Source organism: Entelurus aequoreus, linkage group LG11, assembly GCF_033978785.1.
Source record: "Entelurus aequoreus isolate RoL-2023_Sb linkage group LG11, RoL_Eaeq_v1.1, whole genome shotgun sequence".
Taxonomy (NCBI): Eukaryota; Metazoa; Chordata; class Actinopteri; order Syngnathiformes; family Syngnathidae; genus Entelurus; species Entelurus aequoreus.
Window position 1 is genome coordinate 70,089,633 of NC_084741.1, and position 25,389 is coordinate 70,115,021.

Sequence of the window (25,389 nt, forward strand, 5' to 3'; positions counted from 1 at the left end):
CATCAGCAGAACTCATCGGAGTGGTTTGTCCGCCAGAGGACGAAAACATACGGTCAAATATGTCCTTGGATGTGGCCGCCATATCGGATTATTTGTCTAAATGCATTCTTCTGCAGAAATGTTGCAATCCATTAAGACTAAGGACCAGTGTTGGGTTAGTTACTGAAAACCAGTCACTAGTTACAGTTACTAGTTACTTTATTTCAAAAGTAACTCAGGTACTTACACCAAAAAGTAATGTGTTTTAAGGCCCCCTTTATGCCCTTTTAGCCTTCATTTCAGTACTGTTATTGCACTGGAGAATAAAGGCCTACTGAAAGCCACTACTAGCGACCACGCAGTCTGATAGTTTATATATCAATGATGAAATCTTAACATTGCAACACATGCCAATACGGCCGGGTTAACTTATAAAGTGACATTTAAAATTTCCCGGGAAATATCCGGCTGAAACGTCGCGGTATGATGACGTATGCGCGTGACGTAGTCAGTTTAACGGAAGTTATGGCACCCCGTAGAATCCTATACAAAAAGCTCTGTTTTCATTTCATAATTCCACAGTATTCTGGACATCTTTTGCAATTTGTTTAATGAACAATGAAGGCTGGGATCGGTGTATTAGCAGCGGACTACAGCAACACAACCAGGAGGACTTTGTTGGAGAGCAGACGCGGTAACCGGCGACCTCACCTTGACTTCCTACGTCTCCGGGCCGCCAAACGCATCGGGTGAAGTCCTTCGTCCTTCCGCCGATCGCTGGAACGCAGGTGAGCACGGGTGTTGATGAGCAGATGAAGGCTGGCTGGCGTAGGTGGAGAGCTAATGTTTTTAGCATAGCTCTGTGAGGTCCGGTTGCTAAGTTGCTAAGTTAGCTTCAATGGCGTCGTTAGCACAGCATTGTTAACCTTCGCCAGCCTGGAAAGCATTAACCGTGTATTTACATGTCCACGGTTTAATAGTATTGTTGATTTTCTATCTATCCTTCCAGTCAGGGGTTTATTTTTTTTGTTTCTATATGCAGTTAAAGCACGATGCTATCACGTTAGCTCGTAGCTAAAGAGCTTCGCCGATGTATTGTCGTGGAGATAAAAGGCACTGAATGTCCATTTCGCGTTCTCGACTCTCATTTTCAAGAGGATATAGTATCCGAGGTGGTTTAAAATACAAATCCGTGATCCACAATAGAAAAAGGAGAGAGTGTGGAATCCAATGAGCCAGCTTGTACCTAAGTTACGGTCAGAGCGAAAAAAAAATATGTATTTCACTGCATTCTAGTCCGTCACTCTAACGTTCCTCGTCCACAAATCTTTCATCCTCGCTCAAATTAATGGGGTAATGGTCCGAATCGCTCTAGCTGCGTTGAAAACAATAGGAAAATATGAGGGAGTGAACAACTGACAACGTCACGCTACTTTTTTTTATCAGAGACCAAAAGTTGCGAACTTTATCGACGTTCTCTACTAAATCCTTTCAGCAAAAATATGGCAATATCGCAAAATGATCAAGTATGACACATGGAATGGATCTGCTATTCCCGTTTAAATAAAAAAAATCATTTCAGTAGGCCTTTAATACAATGTGTTGATCAACTTGACATGCATTTGCATCACTCAACTCTGCTAAGCAATGTGGTCTACATTCAACACACAAGCAATGTGGTCTACATTCAACACACAAGCAATGTGGTCTACATTCAACACACAAACAATGTGGTCTACATTCAACACACAAACAATGTGGTCTACATTCAACACACAAGCAATGTGGTCTACATACAACACACAAACAATGTGGTCTACATTCAACACACAAACAATGTGGTCTACATTCAACACACAAACAATGTGGTCTACATTCAACACACAAACAATGTGGTCTACATTCAACACACAAGCAATGTGGTCTACATACAACACACAAACAATGTGGTCTACATTCAACACACAAACAATGTGGTCTACATTCAACACACAAACAATGTGGTCTACATACAACACACAAACAATGTGGTCTACATTCAACACACAAACAATGTGGTCTACATTCAACACACAAGCAATGTGGTCTACATTCAACACACAAGCAATGTGGTCTACATTCAACACACAAACAATGTGGTCTACATTCAACACACAAACAATGTGGTCTACATTCAACACACAAGCAATGTGGTCTACATTCAACACACAAGCAATGTGGTCTACATTCAACACACAAACAATGTGGTCTACATTCAACACACAAAGACAAAATATATGTTTCAAAAGGCCAATTTGTTTCAGGCCAGGACAAATTGACAAAATGATTTTAAATAGCTGCAACATAACATACATAAGTAACAAACAGCATAATAACAACATAGCAGTAAGCCAAAGAAGGCACACACTACATACACAAAGCCTAACCAGGCGTTTTTTTCTCTCAAGAAATTCTGAAATAAAATCATGTCTGAAGCCCAGAACACTCTACACCAGGGGTGCCCACACTTTTTCTGCAGGCGAGCTACTTTTCAATTGATCAAGTCGTGGGGATCTACCTCATTCATAGCTATATATCATTTATATTTACTTATTTATGAAAGATATGTTTTTTTTTAACAAGTTAAAGGTGTTTAATGATAATGCAAGCATGTTTAACACATACAGTTAATATTGTTAATAAATTAAAGGTGTTTAATGATAATACAAGAATGTTTAACACATATAGTTAATATTGTTAACAAGTTAAATGTGTTTAAAGATAATGCAAGCATGTTTAACACATATAGTTAATATTGTTAATAAGTTAAAGGTGTTTAATGATAATACAAGCATGTTTAACACATATAGTTAATATTGTTAACAAGTTAAAGGTGTTTAAAGATAATGCAAGCATGTTTAACACATATAGTTAATATTGTTAACAAGTTAAAGGTTTTTAAAGATAATGCAAGCATGTTTAACACATATAGTTAATATTGTTAATAAGTTAAAGGTGTTTAATGATAATACAAGCATGTTTAACACATATAGTTAATATTGTTAACAAGTTAAAGGTGTTTAAAGATAATGCAAGCATGTTTAACACATGTAGTTAATATTGTTAACAAGTTAAAGGTTTTTAAAGATAATGCAAGCATGTTTAACACATATAGTTAATATTGTTAATAAGTTAAAGGTGTTTAATGATAATACAAGCATGTTTAACACATATAGTTAATATTGTTAACAACTTAAAGGTTTTTAAAGATAATGCAAGCATATTTAACACATATAGTTAATATTGTTAACAAGTTAAAGGTGTTTAAAGATAATGCAAGCATGTTTATCACATATAGTTAATATTGTTAATAAGTTAAATGTGTTTAATGATAATACAAGCATGTTTAACACACATAGTTAATATTGTTAACAAGTTAAAGGTGTTTAAAGATAATGCAAGCATGTTTAACACATGTAGTTAATATTGTTAACAAGTTAAAGGTGTTTAAAGATAATGCAAGCATGTTTAACACATATAGTTAATATTGTTAACAAATTAAAGGTGTTTAAAGATAATGCAAGCATGTTTAACACATATAATTAATATTGTTAATAAGTAAAAGGTGTTTAAAGATAATACAAGCATGTTTATCACATATAGTTATTATTGTTAATAAGTAAAAGGTGTTTAAAGATAATGCAAGCATGTTTAACACATATAGTTAATATTGTTAACAAGTTAAAGGTTTTTAAAGATAATGCAAGCATGTTTAACACATATAGTTAATATTGTTAATAAGTTAAAGGTGTTTAATGATAATACAAGCATGTTTAACACATATAGTTAATATTGTTAACAAGTTAAAGGTGTTTAATGATAATACAAACATGTTTAACACATATAGTTAATATTGTTAATAAGTTAAAGGTGTTTAATGATAATACAAGCATGTTTAACACATATAGTTAATATTGTTAACAAGTTAAAGGTGTTTAATGATAATACAAGCATGTTTAACACATATAGTTAATATTGTTAATAAGTTAAAGGTGTTTGAAGATAATACAAGCATGTTTAACACATATAGTTAATATTGTTAACAAGTTAAAGGTGTTTAAAGATAATGCAAGCATGTTTAACACATATAGTTAATATTGTTAACAAATTAAAGGTGTTTAAAGATAATGCAAGCATGTTTAACACATATAGTTAATATTGTTAATAAGTAAAAGGTGTTTAATGATAATACAAGCATGTTTAACACATGTAGTTAATATTGTTAACAAGTTAAAGGTGTTTAAAGATAATGCAAGCATGTTTAACACATATAGTTAATATTGTTAACAAGTTAAAGGTGTTTAAAGATAATGCAAGCATGTTTAACACATATAGTTAATATTGTTAATAAGTAAAAGGTGTTTAAAGATAATACAAGCATGTTTATCACATATAGTTATTATTGTTAATAAGTAAAAGGTGTTTAAAGATAATACATGCATGTTTATCACATATAGTTATTATTGTTAATAAGTAAAAGGTGTTTAAAGATAATACAAGCATGTTTAACACATATAGATTCCTTTCTTTCATGAAGACAAGAATATAAGTTGGTGTATTACCTGATTCTGATGACTTGCATTGATAGGAATCAGACAGCAGTGATGATAACGTCCGCATTTTCAAATGGAGGAGAAAAAAGTCCTCCTTTCTGTCCAATACCACATGAAAGTGGTTGGTTTTTGTCATCTTATTTGTCCAGCTTCCGTACTCCTTTGTATACACTTTACAAGAAATACATAGTCGGCAAACTCCGTAGCTTGCTAGCTTGCTAGCTTGTGCACGCCAGCTTTCTGAGACTTTTATTTTGTTAGCGCAGGCAGGATGAAGCAGAGCTTTTATTGTGCAACTGTGCAGTCGGTCTTTGGAGTTTTGACGACAGGTACGGCGCCAGAGTCTGTTGAAATAAAAAGTGTTTCTCGCCTCCCTGTCGGTATTTTCTTCTTAATAATGAGCTGGCAGCAGCCAGCGTCCTCTCACAAGACCCTCGGGTGCTGTGAATGTCAATCAAGTGACGAAAGTGACGTCATAGTGAAGATTTCTGATCACTCATTTTTAGGACAATTTTTTTAATGCCTGGCTGGCGATCGACTGACACACCCCTGCTCTATACATTTCCCCAGTTTTAGTTTAGAGATAATGAAAGATTGGCCTGGCCCACTAGCATCCCTCTTTATGTTTGTGAACTTTATAGTCTATACATTTAGAGTGATGTGATAATCAAACACTCTAGAAGTCTAGAATGAAAGAGTATATAAGATAATTGACAGAATGTGTGTACCTTCAGTGCGCAGTGCCTCGTTAAAATCCATCCGCTGTTGCTTAGCAGGCGAAGTGTGTCTCTCTTTACTAGCTTTGTCGAAGCCTGTTGCTTTTGTAGCTGTTTCAGCAGATTTGAATTGCTAGGATAGGATCTTTGATCCAAGACACACACTTACATTTAACTAAAATGTTCTTTTCTTTGTGGTCGACAAAAGAAAAGTAGTGAGAATATCTCCATGTTAAGAAACTCGACTTCTGGCTCCGCCATGATGTAAACACAGACACGCCCCCTCCCACACACACACACACACACATACACATTCACAGCACCCGGTCGCCTCTTCTGCAGCGCTCAAATAAAACACACTCAGATCTTCTCAGTTTCTAGCCGATACCACATAAAAAATAACGTAAAATAACGCAGTAACCCATCATGTAGTAACGGTAACTGAGTTACTGAATATAAAAAATAACGCGTTAGATTACTATTTACCGCCGAAAGTAACGGCGTACAGTAACATGTTACTTTGTAACGTGTTAGTCCCTACACTGCTAAGGACACAACTCAGATGGTGTAGGACAATTGTATACAGTCTTAGGAGTAAACGAAATTACCATATTTTTGGGACTATAAGGCGCACTTAAAATCCTTTCATTTTCTCAAAAATCGACAGTACGTGTTATGGTTAGACTAGGGGAGGTGACGGCAACAGACACCAGGTGGCCGTAATGTTCAAGAATGTATTATATATATAGTCAATATATATAATAATAATAATAAACAATACTAACTAATAAGCTAATCCAAGGAAATGGAGTGTGTCAAACCCAAGAGCGTATGTGTGTGACTATGTGTGTAGATTAACTGAAGTGTGTGTTACCAAGTGTTGTCGAGAGCGAAGGAACAAGGCAGGCAGATGATCATCCAGGGTAGGAGAGAAGAGGCTAGATCCGTGTTCAGGCGAGGGTCGGGAATCGAGGAAGGCAGTCCAAAACTCAGGGGAAAACAACGGACGATCTCGAAGGGGGAAGACTCGGGAAGGTACTGCGGGAGAGCAACACGGACGTCAGAATCACGGAGGGAAAAACAACAACAGTGGGAGAGCATAAGGCTTACGGTACACAAAGAGCCTTATGCTCTTTGTGTACCGAGTATGACGATCCTCCTGGTATAGGGTGTATCCCTTCATGGAGGATGCCTGTGCGTGACTTCGTTTTATGTGGCGAGACGGGTGCACAGACAGTCACCACACGATCCTTGACAGAATCGGGGTCAGGGTCCAGTGGCATGGAGTCCAAGACGACTGGGGACCCTTTTCTGCTGCAGCCTTCTTCCGCAATCGCAGCCGTTGTGGTAGGTCTTAAAATCTACCGTCTTCCGCCTGCTCCGTCGTTGAGGTCTTCACCGTATCCCTGGCTAGGGGGCAGCATACTTGCCAACCTTGAGACCTCCGAATTCGGGAGATTGGGGGGTTGTTGAGGTGGGCGTGGTCGGGGGGCGGGACCGGGGTTAAGGGGGAGGAGTATATTTATAGCTAGAATTCACTGAAATTCAAGTATTTCATATATATATATATATATATACATATATATATATATTAGGGCTACAACAACTAATCGATTAAATCGATTAAAATCGATTATAAAAATAGTTGCCGATTAATTTAGTCATCGATTCGTTGGATCTATGTTATGCGCATGCGCAGAGGCTTTTAAAAATTTTTTTTTTTATATAAATACATCTTTATTTATAAACTGCAACATTTACAAACAGCTGAGAAACAATAATCAAAATAAGTATAGTGCCAGTATGCTGTTTTTAAAAAAAAAAAATGCTGGAAAGGATAGAAATGTAGTTTGTCTCTTTTATCTGATTATTAATCGATTAATCGAAGTAATAATCGACAGATTAATCGATTATCAAATGAATCGTTAGTTGCAGCCCTAATATATATATATATATATATATATATATATATATATATATATATATATATATATATATATATATATATATATATATATATATATATATATATATATATATATATATATATATATATATATATAAAATATATATATATATAAAATAAATACTTGACTTTCAGTGAATTCTAGCTACCGTATTTTTTGGACTATAATTAATAATTAATTGATTATCAAATTAATCGTTAGTTGCAGCCCTAATATATATATATATATATATATATATATATATATATATATATATATATATATATATATATATATATATATATATATATATATATATATATGTGTATATATATGTGTATATATATATATAAAATAAATACTTGACTTTCAGTGAATTCTAGCTACCGTATTTTTTGGACTATAAGTCGCAGTTTTTTTCATAATTTGACCTGGGGGTGCGACTTATACTCAGGAGCGACTTATGTGTGAAATGATTAACACATTACCGTAAAATATCAAATAATATTATTTAGCTCATTCACGTAAGAGACTAGACGTATAAGATTTCATGGGATTTAGCGATTAGGAGTGACAGATTGTTTGGTAAGCGTATAGCATGTTCTATATGTTATAGTTATTTGGATGACTCTTACCATAATATCAATCAATCAATCAATGTTTATTTATATAGCCCTAAATCACAAGTGTCTCAAAGGGCTGCACAAGCCACAACGACATCCTCGGTACAGAGCCCACATACGGGCAAGGAAAAACTCACCCCAGTGGGACGTCGGTGAATGACTATGAGAAACCTTGGAGAGGACCGCATATGTGGGTAACCCCACACATAATTACCCACAATAATATGTTACGTTAACACACCAGGCACGTTCTCAGTTGGTTATTTATGCCTCATATAACGTACACTTATTCAGCCTGTTGTTCACTATTCTTTATTTCTTTTAAATTGCCTTTCAAATGTCTATTCTTGGTGTTGGCTTTTATCAAATACATTTACCCCAAAAATGCGACTTATACTTCAGTGGGACTTATATATGTTTTTTTCCTTCTTTATTATGCATTTTCGGCTGGTGCGACTTATAGTCCGGAGCGACCTATAGTCCGAAAAATACGGCATATGTATATATTTATTTTATTATTATATATATATAAAAATAAAAGAAATACTTGAATTTCAGTGTTAATTTATTTACACATATACGTGCCTGGGCCGGCACGCTGTTTATATGGAGAAAAAGCGGACGTGACGAAAGGCTGTCCTCACTCAGGTCCGCACGGACCTGGAGGGGGCGTGCCTTGTTGTCCGGCTGGAAATCGGGAGAAATTCGGGAGAATGGTTATCCCGGGAGATTTTCGGGAGAGGCACTGAATTTCGGGAGTCTCCCGGAAAATTCGGGAGGGTTGGCAAGTATGAGGGGCAGTCAGGTACCAAGGGCCACCTGGGGTAACAATAGTAAAGGGGTTAACCTCCTAGTGCCCCAAGACCCCATAGAGGAACCTCCACTGCCGGATGCACTTTAACGTCATGCCCAGGACATGATAAGTGTGACCAGTAGATGGCAGTCACACATAAGAGATACGTGTAAACTGCAATATGACGGCAGTAAACAACACCAAAACTTTAAATGTTCCATTGAAAATAAAGAACATTACACACGGCACTCAAAAATCTGTCAAAATGTTTTAGTATGATTTTGAAGTTGCACCGCTTGATGGATCGTCGGCCCATTACAGCTACCGTAGTCAGAGATACAAGTATTATTATGGTGTGTGTATAAGGACCGCAAAATGGCACCCGTTAGTAGACATATTATCTGGCGTATTTGTTTCACAATATTATGCAAAACCAACTTTTCTTACCTTCTGGTACCTGCTGATGTGTATTTGAGATCTGCATAAGCCCTGAAAATTTCCGAATGTCCGCCTTTGTAGTCCGTGTCGATGCCGTAGTCGATAAGCTTCTTCTTTTTCTCTATCTTCTTGTTATGGGACATTCACCCTCTGCTGTTGCCATTTCTAATATAAAGTAGCGTAAAGTTCTAACTAGGGATGTCCGATAATGGCTTTTTGCCGATATCCGATATGCCGATATTGTCCAACTCTTTAATTACCGTTACCGATACCAACCGATACCGATATCAACCGATATATACAGTCGTGGAATTAACACATTATTATGCCTAATTTGGACAGAAGATAAGGTACTTTTTAAAAAAATGAATCAAATAAAATAAGATAAATAAATTAAAAACATTTTCTTGAATAAAAAAGAAAGTAAAACAATATAAAAACAGTTACATAGAAACTAGTAATTAATGAAAATTTGTAAAATTAACTGTTAAAGGTTAGTATTATTAGTGGACCAGCAGCACGCACAATCATGTGTGCTTACGGACTGTATCCCTTGCAGACTGTATTGATATATATTGATAACAGAAATATTAATAACAGAAAGAAACAACCCTTTTGTGTGAATGAGTGTGAATGAGTGTAAATGGGGGAGGGAGGTTTTTTGGGTTGGTGCACTAATTGTAAGTGTATCTTGTGTTTTTTATGTGGATTTAATAAAAAAAACCAAAAAAAAACGATACTGATAAAAAAAAAAACGATACTGATAATTTCCGATTCTACATTTTAACGCATTTATCGGCCGATACTATCGGCAGACAGATATTATCGGACATCTCTAGTTCTAACTTACATCTCGCTATGGAAGCGCTAAAAACTACAGGTGTAGTGAGTTTACATAATTCACCAAAGGAACTTTAGTTATTAGAGAGTTCCGGTCGGACGTTTTTTCACGGGATGCATTTCCCGCATTGGTGTTGCACTAGTGAGCCACGGATCAGGAGATGCTGCTCCGCTATTGATTTAAGTAAAGTCTGAATGTCATTAAAACAGTTTTTGACACGTCTTCCACACCCGTCCTTGCACGCTACACCGCTACAACAAAGATGACGGGGAGAAGACGCTGTCAAAGGTGAGCCACGTAAATAAGACCGCCCACAAAACGGCGCATCCTGAAGCGACTGTCAGAAAGCGGCTTGAAGATGATCTGTAAAACATCATCTATGCAACATTTTGACCAAAGAACCACCATCACATGTTATGTAGACCACAAGGAAGTGTTTTACATTTAGAAAAAAATATATATATATATACGACTCCTTTAATGCGCCCTATAATCAGGTGCGCCTTATATATGAAAAAAGATCAACAATAGACCATTCATCGGCAGTGCGCCTTATAATCCGGTGCTTGTTATGCGGGATTAATTTGTGGCATATTAAATATAAGCCTGGTTGTGTTGTGGCTAATAGAGTATATATATGTCTTGTGTTTATTTACTGTTGTAGTCATTCCCAGCTGAATATCAGGTCCCACCCGCCTCTCACAGCATCTTCCCTATCTGAATCGCTTCCACTGCCCTCTAATCCTTCACTCTCCCTTTCCTCATCCACAAATCTTTCATCCTCGCTCAAATCCGGGTTAGATTAGTAAAGTGCAATTTTAAATTTCCCGCGAAATATCCTGCTGAACACGTCTCGGTATGATGACGTTTGCGCGTGACGTCACGGATTGTAGCGGACATTTTGGGACAGCATTGTGGCCAGCTATTAAGTCGTCTGTTTTCATCGCAAAATTCCACAGTATTCTGGACATCTGTGTTGGTGAATCTTTTGCAATTTGTTTAATGAACAATGGAGATAGCAAAGAAGAAAGCTTTAGGTGGGAAGCGGTGTATTAGCGGACGGCTGCAGCAACACAAACACGTAGCGGCTACGTCGTAGCCGGTGTTTCATTGTTTACATTCCCGAACGATGACAGTCAAGCTTTACCATTGGCCTGTGGAGAACTGGGACAACAAGGACTCTTACCAGGAGGACTTTGAGTTGGATACGCGCTACCGTGAGTACGCAGCTGCGGCTTCCAAACATTTGATCGCTTGCCCGTACGTGCGTGCCGCTATGTGCATGTCACATACGTAACTTTGGGGAAATATATGTGCTGTATGATCTTTACGGAGGTGAACGGTACTTTGGGCTGTGGGATTGAGTGTGTTGTGCGGGTGTTTGATTTGTATTGGCGGGTTATATGGACGGGAGGGGGGAGGTGTTTGTTATGCGGGATTAATTTGTGTCATATTAAGTATAAGCCTGGTTGTGTTGTGGCTAATAGAGTATATATATGTCTTGTGTTTATTTACTGTTTTAGTTGAATATCAGGTCCCACCCGCCTCTCACAGCATCTTCCCTATCTGAATCGCTTCCACTGCCCTCTAGTCCTTCACTCTCACTTTCCTCATCCACGAATCTTTCATCCTCGCTCAAATTAATGGGGAAATTGTCGCTTTCTCGGTCCGAATCGCTCTCGCTGCTGGCGGCCATGATTGTAAACAATGTGCAGATGTGAGGAGCTCCACAACCTGTGACGTCACGCTACTTCCGGTACAGGCAGGGCTTTTTTTTATCAGCGACCAAAAGTTGCGAACTTTATCGTCGATGTTCTCTACTAAATCCTTTCGGCAAAAATACGGCAATATCGCGAAATGATCAAGTACGACACATAGAATGGACCTGCTATCCCCGTTTAAATAAGAAAATCTCATTTCAGTAGGCCTTTTAATACAACGTCAGGCATCGAGTGAGGCGTTTTACGATCCACGGCTTTTTGTGCAAACACCCGGCTCAAATGAGACGAGACGCGCTGACTGTTCATTGTAGGTTTTTACGGGTTCCAGCCAGGACGAACTCCAAAAAAAAAATCAACTTTTCGTCTACGAAACAAAGGCCTGACAGCGATTCATGGCCGCTTTTAGTCTTTTTGTCTGCTGATCTTTTAGCAGACTTCAAAGGCCGACAAGTGTCGTAAGAAGCCGAGACTGTCTGCACTATCCATGCAAACATCGTAACGGGCGCACCGTTCATCTGCTCGCCAGGAAGACGGATATGCCGAGCGACAGCCAAGTGCTTTGATCCAGCTGCATCTTTATTTCACATCTCTCCATTTGGTCATGCGATCCAACACCTAGCCTCCTCTTATACCAGGGGTCGGCAACCTTTACCACTCAAAGAGCCATTTTGGCAAGTTTCACAAATTAAAGAAAATGATGGGAGCCACAAAAAAAAAATTAATTTAAAATGAAAAACACCGCATATAAAGCTTTAATTGCTTTGTGCTATGTTAACCAGGGGTCTCAGACACACGCACCGGCACACACTTTGATATGGAAAATTGATGTCAGTGAAGGCCAACACTCTCATTATTCCCGGGAGACGCCCGAATATCAGGGAGTGATGGCACTGCTTATGGTGCCCTCTACAGCCTGCCCAAACAGTGTACCTGCTCGGCCGCATGTAGAATGCAGCTTCAGCTTACTTACGTAAGTGACAGCAAGGCGTACTAGGTCAGCAGCCACACAGCTTACACTGACGGTAACCGTACCGTATAAAACAACTTGAACACGGTTACGTTACAAATATGCGCCACACTTTGAACCCACACCCAAAAAGAGTGACAAACACATTTCTGGAGAACATCTGCACTGTAACACAACATAAACACAACACAATAAATACCCAGAATCCCATGCAGCACTAACTCTTCCGCTCAACCGACGCACGGAGGGGGGGGGGGGGGGTTGATGTGTGGGGGGGTTTTGTGGTGGCGGGGGTGTATAATCTAGACCGGAAGAGTTAGGGCTGCATGGGATTCTGGGTATTTATTGTGTTGTGTTTATGTTGTGTTACAGCGGGATGTCCTCCAGAAATGTGTTTTTCATTCTTTTTTGGTGTGGGTTCACAGTGTGGCGCATATTTGTAACGTAACAGTGTTAAAGTTGTTTTATACGGTACGGCTACCGTCAGTGTAAGCTGTGTGGCTGATGACTAAGTATGCTTTGCTGTCTCCTACGTGTGCAAGTAAAAGCTACATACAACATGTGGCCGGGCTGGCACGCTGTTTGTTAATGCTATAGAGGACAATTACTGCAGTGCAATCAGGGCACGCCCTTAATTTAGTAATTAGAGTGAAAATAGGATTATATTTACCCTGGGAGTTATCTAGGAAAGGCACTGAGATCCATAAATCTCCTGGTAATATCAGGGGGATCGGCAAGTATGTAGCTGAGCCGCATCAGAGTGGTCAAAGAGCCGCATGCGGCTCCGGAGCCGCGGGTTGCCGATCCCTGTCTTATACACCCCCCCACCACCCCTTAAGCCCCTCTACTCGGCCAGCCGTGGGCAACAAACACAACATTATACACTGGGATAAGTGGGGTGTGTTTACAGGTTGTTCGTTTCCACTCCAACTCTCAGCACAGGGAAGGAACAGGCTAGAGTGGCCAAAAAGGGGGGGGGGGGGGGCTGGTTATCGGAAAGAGTGTGTGTTTTTTTTTTTTTTGTCCTGGAGAGAAATAGCCCTCTAGGTTGTAATTGGAGAGAGAGGAGAGGAGGAGGAGAGGAAGAGACAGGAGAAATTGCTTGGCCGGGGCTGTGTGGGATGATAGTGTTTTTGACAGGTAAATAAGGCTGTGATTGTCGACAGTTACACTGCACCTCGCTGACCCTCGCACACACACACACACACACACACACACACACACACACACACACACAGGCCTCCTCCATCTATATTTCACTCTGACACGCATGCTGACACACCCACACACACATGCATCCACTCACTAACAGGGATGATATTTAAAATGACATAACACCATCTCTGTGGGTATGTGCGTATAGTTAAATAACTTCCTTGTGTTGCCGGGACGGGCGCACAGTCTGGAAACGCGACAAGTAGCGTGAAACTGCAACGACAGTGCGTGGTCCCCCTAAATTTCTTTGCACAGTTCAAATTCGTTTCATTGTCAAACCGTCATCACTGCAATTGCACTACAAAACCCACAACCAGTGAACTAGGCACGTTGTGTAAATGGTAAATAAAAACAGAATACAATGATTTGCAAACCCCTTTTCAACTTATATTCAATTGAATAGACTGCAAAGACAAGATATTTAACGTACGAACTGGAAAACTTTATTTTTTGCCAATATTAGCTCATTTGGAATTTGATGCCTGCAACATGTTTTAAAAAAAAGCTGGCACAAGTGGCAAAAAAGACTGAGAAGGTTGAGGAATGCTCATCAAACACTTATTTGGAACATCCCACAGGTGAACAGGCTAATTGGGAACAGGTGGGTGCCATGATTGGGTATACAAGAAACTTCCATGAGATGCTCAGTCATTCACAAACAAGGATGGGGCAAGGGTCACCACTTTGTCAACAAATGCATGAGCAAATTGTTTAAGAACAACATTTCTCAACCAGCTATTGCAAGGAATTTAGGGATTTCACCATCTACAGTCTGCAATATCATCAAAAGGTTCCGAGAATCTGGAGAAATCACTGCTCGTAAGCGATGATATTACGGACCTTGGATCCCTCAGGCGGTACTGCATCAAAAAAACGACATCAGTGTGTAAAGGATATCACCACATGGACTCAGGAACACTTCAGAAAACCACTGTCAGTAACTACAGTGTGTTGCTACATCTGGAAGTGCAAGTTAAAACTCTACTATGCAAAGCGAAAGCCATTTGTCAACAACACCCAGAAACGCAGTCGGCTTCATTGGGCCCGAGCTCATCTAAGATGGACTGATGCAAAGTGGAAAGGTTTTCTGTGGTCTGACGAGTCCACGTTTCAAATTGTTTATGGAAACTGTGGACGTTGTGTCCACCGGACCAAAAAGGAAAAGAACCATCCGAACTGTTCTAGGCGGAAAGTTGAAAAGCCAGCATCTGTGATGGTATGGGGGTGTATTAGTGCCCAAGACATGGGTAACTTACACATCTGTGAAGGCACCATTAATGCTGAAAGGTACATACAGGTTTTGGAGCAACACATGTTGCCATCCATGCAACGTTATCACGGACGCCCCTGCTTATTCCAGCAAGACGATGCCAAGCCACGTGTTACAACAGCGTGGCTTCATAGTAAAAGAGTGCGGGTACTAGACTGGCCTGCCTGTAGTCCAGACCTGTCTCCCATTGAAAATGTGTGGCGCATTATGAAGCGTTGAACAACTTAAGCTGTACATCAAGCAAGAATGGGAAAGAATTCCACCTGAAAAGCTTCAAAAATTGGTCTCCTGAGTGTTGTTAAAAGGAAAGGCCATGTAACACAGTGGTAAAAATGCCCCTGTGCCAACTTTTTTGCAATGTGTTGCTGCCATTAAATTCTAAGTTAATAATATTTGCAAAAAAAAAAAGTTATTTCCCAGTTCGAACATTAAATATCTTGTCTTTGCAGTCTATTCAATTGAATATAAGTTGAAAAGGACTTGCAAATCATTGTATTCTGTTTTTATTCACGAATTACACAACGTGCCAACTTCACTGGTTTCGGGTTTTGTACAAGTGCAACACGAAATGTACAGATTATCAAAAGCATTCTTTTGGGTAGAAATGTCACAGATGACATTAACAACATATTTGACAATCAAGACATGAACGTAACAATCAACATGTTGTATAATATCACTAATAAGCAGCGTAAGTAGGTAATGTCCCAAGACGGAAGTGTTGCCTCTCTATCTTAACTGGCACATAGCTCCGCCCCCTCTGAAGTCATGCGTGCTGGAGCTGCAGGCATTTTAAAAAATTGCTATTGCGACATCCAGTGGACACATTTAGAAAAGCAGTTTTTTTTCATTCAAACATTTTAGCTCATTTTTATGCTTAGCAAACTCATCTCGCGGGCTGGTTAAAACCCGTTCGCGGGCCGTACGTTTGACGCCCCTGTGCTTTAAAACCTAATTGTTATTATTTTGTTGAACTTCACTTTTTTCTGCCATCACTGGTACCCTTCTGCTGAGGCAAAATCAACAACCAACCAAAAAGGCAAAAAAGAACAAACAAGCAAAACACACACATTTAGCTTGGGATCACAATTCATCAAACACAAAAATCTGAGACTCTCCTTTTATGAGTTGTGTATACTGAATTTATTAAGTAAATACATGTGTTGGCGATTGATGTTATATGAGGTAAATAAGCTCTGTTTCTTCCCAGTCCTTTTCGAACTTGTTGCATTGTGTATTGTAAATAAAAGATGTACCGTATTTTTCTGAGTATAAGTCGCACCGGAGTATAAGTCGCACCTGCCGAAAATGCATAATAAAGAAGGAAAAAAACATATATAAGTCGCACTGGAGTATAAGTCGCATTTTTGGAGGAAATTTATTTGATAAAACCCAACACCAAGAATAGACATTTTTAAGGCAATTTAAAATAAATAAAGAATAGTGAACAACAGGCTGAATAAGTGTACGTTATATGAGGCATAAATAACCAACTGAGAACGTGCCTGGTATGTTAACGTAACATATTATGGTAAAAGTAATTCAAATAACTATAACATATAGAACATGCTATACGTTTACCAAACAATCTGTCACTCCTAATCGCTAAATCCCATGAAATCTTATACGTCTAGTCTCTTACGTGGTTATGGGCGTGGTCGCCATGACATCATCGAGTAATTTGCATAATTTACTACAATGATATGATTTTCTCTAAAAAGGCTCAAAAAATGTATACTTACTAATTAATATTAACAGTTTTGTTTTAAACGTCCATCCATCCATCCATTTTACAATATAATTACAACACTTTATGTACATATTTATATACAGATTTGAACAATAAGTTAGTCACTGAAATATATTTATTAATTGTGGTTCTTACAAAAAATATATCTTATAAAATATAAAAGCTAAAATGTCTCAAAGCTCTGCCCCTTTAATTAGTGCATACTAAATAATTTAACTTTAGCCTACTACTACAACCATATTATTTACCAGCAACATAAAGTGAAACAGAGGCAGAGGTGTCCTGCCACAGTCAGTAACAAATAAACAGAAAACAGTAGTGGTGGTAGATAGACACAGAGCTTCATCAAACATCTGATCCACTGAACAAAGAGCTCCAAAAATCTTGAACTTTAGACTGCCATCAGTTTTACTCCCTACACTTAACCATGTGTTTCCTACTGCCTGCAGACTTTGCACCCTTTGTTATATACACATGTTGTGTTTCTAATATAAATACATTTAATAAAGTCAAATACAAATAAGGCAACAAGAGAAGTATCCTACACTTCTCTTTTGTAAAGTAAATCTGAACAGCCGATACGGGCATCTACATCAACTATATGATTTGCCTGAGAAGCTGGCGAGGACAAAAAAAAAAATATATATATATTTTTATTTCTTATTTTTTATTTTTTATTTTTATTTGTGGCAGACGTCATTCTTTCGTGGTGGGCCGCCACAAGTAAATGAATGTGTGGGAAACACTGTTGTGTATTGTAAATAAAAGATGTACCGTATTTTTCGGAGTACAAGTCGCATGGGAGACAGGTCTGGACTACAGGCAGGCCAGTCTAGTACCCGCACTCTTTTACTATGAAGCCACGTTGATGTAACACGTGGCTTGGCATTGTCTTGATAAAATAAGCAGGGGCGTCCATGGTAACGTTGCTTGGATGGCAACATATGTTGCTCCAAAACCTGTAGGTACCTTTTAGCATTAATGGTGCCTTCACAGATGTGTAAGTTACCAATGTCTTGGGCACTAATACACCCCCATACCATCACACATGCTGGCTTTTCAACTTCGCGCCTATAACAATCCGGATGGTTCTTTTCCTCTTTGGTCCGGAGGACACGACGTCCACAGTTTCCAAAAACAATTTGAAATGTGGACTCGTCAGACCACAGAACACTTTTCCACTTTGTATCAGTCCACCTTAGATGAGCTCAGGCCCAGCGAAGCCGACGGCGTTTCTGGGTGTTGTTGATAAACGGTTTTCGCCTTGCATAGGAGAGTTTTAACTTGCACTTACAGATGTAGCGACCAACTGTAGTTACTGACAGTGGGTTTCTGAAGTGTTCCTGAGCCCATGTGGTGATATCCTTTACACACTGATGTCGCTTGTTGATGCAGTACAGCCTGAGGGATGGAAGGTCACGGGCGTAGCTGCTAACGTGCAGTGATTTCTCCAGATTCTCTCAACCCTTTGATGATATTACGGAGCGTAGATGGTGAAATCCCTAAATTCCTTGCAATAGCTGCTTGAGAAAGGTTTTTCTTAAACTGTTCAACAATTTGCTCACGCATTTGTTGACAAAGTGGTGACCCTCGCCCCATCCTTGTTTGTGAATGACTGAGCATTTCACGGAATCTGCTTTTATACCCAATCATGGCACCCACCTGTTCCCAATTTGCCTGTTCACCTGTGGGATGTTCCAAATAAGTGTTTGATGAGCATTCCTCAACTTTATCAGTATTTATTGCCACCTTTCCCAACTTCTTTGTCACGTGTTGCTGGCATCAAATTCTAAAGTTAATGATTATTTGCACAAAAAAAAAATGTTTATCAGTTTGAACATCAAATATGTTGTCTTTGTAGCTGTCAACTGAATATGGGTTGAAAATGATTTGCAAATCATTGTGTTTTGTTTATATTTACATCTAACACAATTTCCCAACTCATATGGAGTTTGTATACGTTTGACCCAGCAGATTTGCTCACATTTTCAGTAAACCCATAATAAATTCATAAAACAACCAAACTTCATAAATGTTTTTTTTGTGACAAACAAGTATGTGCTCCAATCACTCCATCACAAAAAAATAAAGAGTTGTAGACATGATTGGAAACTCAAGACAGCCATGACATTATGTTCTTTACACGTGTATGTAAAGTTTTGATGGCGACTGTATGTATAGATGTATATATATAGATAGGATAGATAGACTGTCTGTGCCTGCTGCACTAGCATGAGTATCTCTTCTTCCTTCCATCTTCCTATTCTCTTTTATCAAGTCAACAGCCGTCTCCCTCCTCCTCCTCCTCCTCCTCCTGCCCTCCATCCCTCCCCCCTTCCCTCTCTCACTTCAATCTCAAGTGTTTTCAATTTTATTCTAGAGTGGAATTAACTACCCCCGATGTCAAATTGCCGACGAAATCGATAATAATATCTTTACAAAAGAGGATATTCCAGTCTCTCGCGTCGGCTTTTGAAAAATGGAAAATTTAGCCGAGATTGATTCATTAGTTGACACGTTATAGGACGGTATAAGTATTGATCGCGGCCTGTCATGTCCCATCTCGGCTAATCGAAGCTGAGGCGCTCTGTCGATGGGCGCATTTTTCATAATTCCGTCGCCGGGGAGAGAGGGGCCAGCCGGCAGAGGCGACTGAGAGGAGAGAATGGAGGAGGCGGGAGGGATGGAGGGAGGGCGGAGAGAGAGAGAGAGAGAGAGATTACTTGAGGTTTGGGGCCAAAGAGTGAAGGAGTGAGAAATAGAGTGAAAAAGAGGTTATAGGAAGGAAAAGGGGAAAAGAGAGGATGCTTGCAGCGTCTCCATCCTGGGCTGAGGCGAGGGTGCAGGGTGGGGGTGATAGGCTATGTTAATGGGCAGGTATCAGGGCGTAGATAATGAATGCATTAAGCAATTAAAGTCAAACAGGGGGAGATAACGAGGTGAGGGGAAGGATGTGGGGAAGGAGCAGAGGGAGGGTGACACCAGGGGGCAGTGTTTTTTTTTTGTTTTTGTTTTTTTTTCAATTACGTTTTTATATTGAAAACTGTGATGTATAGTGCGGTGTTTTTCAACCACCGTGCCGCGGCCGTGAGATGTTGTCTGGTGTGCCGTGGGAAATTATGCGACTTCACCTAATTGGTCCAAAAAATATATTTTGCAAGTCAATAATTACAAACCCCGTTTCCGTATGAGTCGGGAAATTTGTGTTAGATGTAAATATAAACGGAATACAATGATTTGCAAATCCTTTTCAAGCCATATTCAGTTGAATATGCTACAAAGACAACATATTTGATGTTCAAACTGATAAACATTTTGTTGTTGTTGCAAATAATCATTAACTTTAGAATTTGATGGCAGCAACACGTGACAAAGAAGTTGGGAAAGGTGGCAATAAATACTGATAAAGTTAAGGAATGCTCATCAAACACTTATTTGGAACATCCCACAGGTGAACAGGAAAATTGGGAACAGGTGGGTGCCATGATTGGGTATAAAAGTAGATTCCATGAAATGCTCAGTCATTCACAAACAAGGATGGGGCGAGGGTCACCACTTTGTCAACAAATGCGTGAGCAAATTGTTGAACAGTTTAAGAAAAAACCTTTCTCAACCAGCTATTGCAAGGAATTTAGCGATATCACCATCTACGCTCCGTAATATCATCAAAGGGTTCAGAGAATCTGGAGAAATCACTGCACGTAAGCAGCTAAGCCCGTGACCTTCCATCCCTCAGGCTGTACTGCATCAGCAAGCGACATCAGTGTGTAAAGGATATCACCACATGGGCTCAGGAACACTTCAGAAACCCACTGTCAGTAACTACAGTTGGTCGCTACATCTGTAAGTGCAAGTTAAAACTCTCCTATGCAAGGCGAAAACCGTTTATCAACAACACCCAGAAACGCCGTCGGCTTCGCTGGGCCTGAGCTCATCTAAGATGGACTGATGCAAAGTGGAAAAGTGTTCTGTGGTCTGACGAGTCCACATTTCAAATTGTTTTTGGAAACTGTGGACGCCGTGTCCTCCGGACCAAAGAGGAAAAGAACCAATCCCGATTGTTATAGGCGCAAAGTTGTTGTGATGGTATGGGGGTGTATTAGTGCCCAAGACATGGGTAACTTACTCATCTGTGAAGGCGCCATTAATGCTGAAAAGTACATACAGGTTTTGGAGCAACATATGTTGCCATCCAAGCAACGTTACCATGGACGCCCCTGCTTATTTCAGCAAGACAATGCCAAGCCACGTGTTACAACAACGTGGCTTCATAGTAAAAGAGTGCAGGTACTAGACTGGCCTGCCTGTAGTCCAGACCTGTCTCCCATTGAAAATGTGTGGCGCATTATGAAGCCTAAAATACCACAAAGGAGACCCCCGGACTGTTGAACAACTTAAGCTGTACATCAAGCAAGAATGGGAAAGAATTCCACCTGAAAAGCTTAGAAAATGTGTCTCCTCAGTTCTCAAACCTTTACTGAGTGTTGTTAAAAGGAAAGGCCATGTAACACAGTGGTGAACATGCCCTTTCCCAACTACTTTGTCACGTGTTGCAGCCTTAAAATTCTAAGTTAATTATTATTTGCAAAAAAAAAATTAAGTTTACGAGTTTGAACATCAAATATGTTGTCTTTGTAGTGCATTCAACTGAATATGGCTTGAAAATGATTTGCAAATCATTGTATTCCGTTTATATTTACATCTAACACAATTTCCCAACTCATATGGAAACGGGGTTTGTAAAATGGATGGAAATGTAACAAATAAAAGTGCATTTCTAATAAATAGTTCTAATAAAATGATTTTCAGTCAAAAAGTAAGATATATTTTTGTTGCTCTGTATTAATTATAAAAACCAGAGTAATGGGAACATAATTAATGCACCCCTTCCCCGTCCATGATTCATGCAGAAGTGTGCTTTAATAGCAAGTAAAGGGGTTGTTAAAAGGGAAAGATGAGGTATTGGCTGTTTGAGAGATCTGGCTGTTAGGGGTGGGGGTAATAAATAGAAATTGAAAGGCTTGTGTGCAAGCACAGGGAAGTTCTGAGGCGGAAAGGAATATAAAAAGAGGAGGGGGGTGGGGGGGGGGAAGACACAACGACAATGATGGAGAAACTTTTTGATAGTTGTGCAATTTGTTTGGAAAAGTTGGCATTGGAGCGCTATCAGGACTTCTAAGTCCAACATAAAGCCACTCCTCTTGGGAGTCTTGTCACGAGGTGTGCAAATCCCGGCCGCACGTCAATCAACAAAAGGGTGCTTGTCGGAGAGGAATTGAGTCCAACTATTTGTCTTTTTTTTTTTTCTTTTTTTTTTTTTTGTGTGGTCGAAAGTCCAATTTCGAGTCATCATGCCTCTCAAATGTGAGGTTTTTTGAAGTACATGTCCGAGCTAAACCTACAAAGTCTTAAAAGCCAATCTATCAATGTGTGCACCCTGCCCGCGCACACACCGTGAGCACCCGCATGCATTAATATTGAAATACCCTCAATACAAGCCATTATTGCTTTGCCAGGAAAAATATATTGCAGGTAGACGTAAAACACATTCCATTTTAAAACAGCAGTACTGCTTTTGTGGTGACATTTTGACACGTTTTGCTTCTTTTTGTTCCCCCTGGCTTGCATTCTTGACTGTTTTATGGATGGATGGATAGATCGATCTATAGATCAATTGATCGGTAGTAAGGGTGAGCATCCGAATCGATTCCGTGATTAACTGACTGTGGAGAATTCTGTGTGGGAAATTGATTGCAGGTCAGGCGGAAGGCAGCACACTACATTTTTGCAACCAGCTGAGGCGCTCTTCATTCAGTCTAACCCAGTGGTTCTTAACCTGGGTTCGATCGAACCCTAGGGGTTCGGTGAGTCGGCCTCAAGGGTTCGGCAGAGCCTCCGCGGCGGAGGTCAAGACAGATAGATAGGATAGTATAGGTCTTTATTGTCATTGCACAAGTACAACAAAACTTTGTTTTCAGCACAAACCCGTTCAAGATTAGACAAACAGTGTACAGGGTTACAGAACAGGAACGCTGATGGGTCGCCACAAGGCGCCCCGTAAAAGATGGGGAAGGATGAGTAAAAAAATACAATCTAGACCAGGGGTGTCAAACGTACGGCCCGAGGGCCGGATCAGGCCCGCGAACAGGTTTTATCCGGCCCGCGGGATGAGTTTGCCAAGTATAAAAATTAACCGGAAATTTTTGAATGAAAGAAACAGCTGTTCTAAATGTGTCCACTGGATGTCGCAATAACAATTCTTTGTATCTTTGTAGATGACGCTACATATGTACAAAATAAAGCACATGATGTTAGTGCACCAGTCAAGGTAAATGATCAAACTACATAAATAACATCCTGTAATTTGATTTTGATTAGGGATGTCCGATAATGGCTTTTTGCCGATATCCGATATGCCGATATTGTCCAACTCTTTAATTACCGATACCGATATCAACCGATATATACAGTCGTGGAATTAACACATTATTATTGCCTAATTTTGGACAACCAGGTATGGTGAAGATAAGGTCCTTTTTAAAAAAATGAATCAAATAAAATAAGATAAATAAATTAAAAACATTTTCTTGAATAAAAAAGAAAGTAAAACAATATAAAAACAGTTACATAGAAACTAGTAATTAATGAAAATTTGTAAAATTAACTGTTAAAGGTTAGTATTATTAGTGGACCAGCAGCACGCACAATCACGTGTGCTTACGGACTGTATCCCTTGCAGACTGTATTGATATATATTGATATATAATGTAGGAACCAGAATATTAATAACAGAAAGAAACAACCCTTTTGTGTGAATGAGTGTGAATGAGTGTAAATGGGGGGAGGGAGGTTTTTTGGGTTGGTGCACTAATTGTAAGTGTATCTTGTGTTTTTTATGTGGATTTAATTTAAAAAATTTTTTTTAAAAAAAATGATACGGATAATAAAAAAAACCAATACCGATAATTTCCGATATTACATTTTAACACACGTGATTCTACCAGTCCGGCCCACTTGGGAGTAGATTTTTCTCCATTTGGCCCCCCATCTAAAATGAGTTTGACACCCCTGATCTAGACTGAACTCCTAAGGGGGCCCAGTCTGGAGTGGGAAAAAACCTCCATAGCAAACCACATATACATATTACAACGTACATCTCGAGATATCTAGCAACAGAGGGAAGGGAGTGCGGGGTCATGATGGCAGGCCGCAGCTGTCAGGCGCCGACCATCCATTCATCACCCCCGTGGGATTTGCGTCGAGGGCGTTGGGTTGGTGTGTGTCCGTGAGAGACAAGAAGGGAGTTTGTTGTGTCTTCGCTGCACCGTCCTTCGGGAGAGTCTCGAAGCCAGGGAAACAATCCAAGACACGCCCGACTCATCGTGTGAACAAAAACTTCTCCCTGTCGGCAGGGAGAAGTTTCATTTCCATGAGATTATTTTCTAATACACCTAATTTTCGGACTACAAGTCGCATTTTTTTTTTTCATAGTTTGGCCGGGGGTGCGACTTATACTCAGGAGTGACTTATGTGTGAAATTATTAACACATTACCGTAAAATATCAAATAATATTATTTATCTCATTCACGTAAGAGACTAGACGTATACGATGTTATGGGATTTAGCGATTAGGAGTGACAGATTGTTTGGTAAACGTATAGCATGTTCTATATGTTATAGTTATTTCAGTGGTGTCCAAAGTGTGGACCGGGGGCCATTTGCGGCCCGCAGCTAATGTTTTACCGGCCCGCAGCACATCATTCTAAAAATACTAAAACGTTTTTTAAATAAAAGAGCAAATAGGTGAAATGCAATCAGAAAAAGTTGCATTGTTGAATCTAATAACACTTTTTTTTAAAATAATTTATCGAAAAATAATAATGAATCAAAATTGACTGATTTTAGGACCAAAAGGACATAAATACAAATAAAAATACATGAAAAATATGACAATTATTTCAAAAAAATACATACTAATTATATACTAATACTAATTATTATATTGATTGTTATTATGAGTATACTAAACTAATTACATTATATTTTATCTGAAGCTATAGAGATTTAAGTGTTGATTGTAAAAAAAAAAATGTAAAAAAAAAAGCAAAAAAAAAAAAAAAGCATGACCTTTTTGAGTGGGGCACTTTTGGATCCCCAAGAATTTTATTGGAATTAAAAAAATAAATGTTGCTATTAATTATTGACCTATTTAGGGATCCAATTACTTCACTTAAATATTCCACTTTGAAAACATTTTTGAGAAAAATACTGTATATTTTATATTTTTGCCCCAAAAAATAGGATTTTGAAAAAAAAAAACTAAAATGTAAAAAATATATATATATATATATATATATATATATATATATATATATATATATATATATATATTCATATATACACTACCGTTCAAAAGTTTGGGGTCACCCAAACAATTTTGTGGAATAGCCTTCATTTCTAAGAACAAGAATAGACTGTCAAGTTTCAGATGAAAGTTCTCTTTTTCTGGCCATTTTGAGCATTTAATTGACCCCACA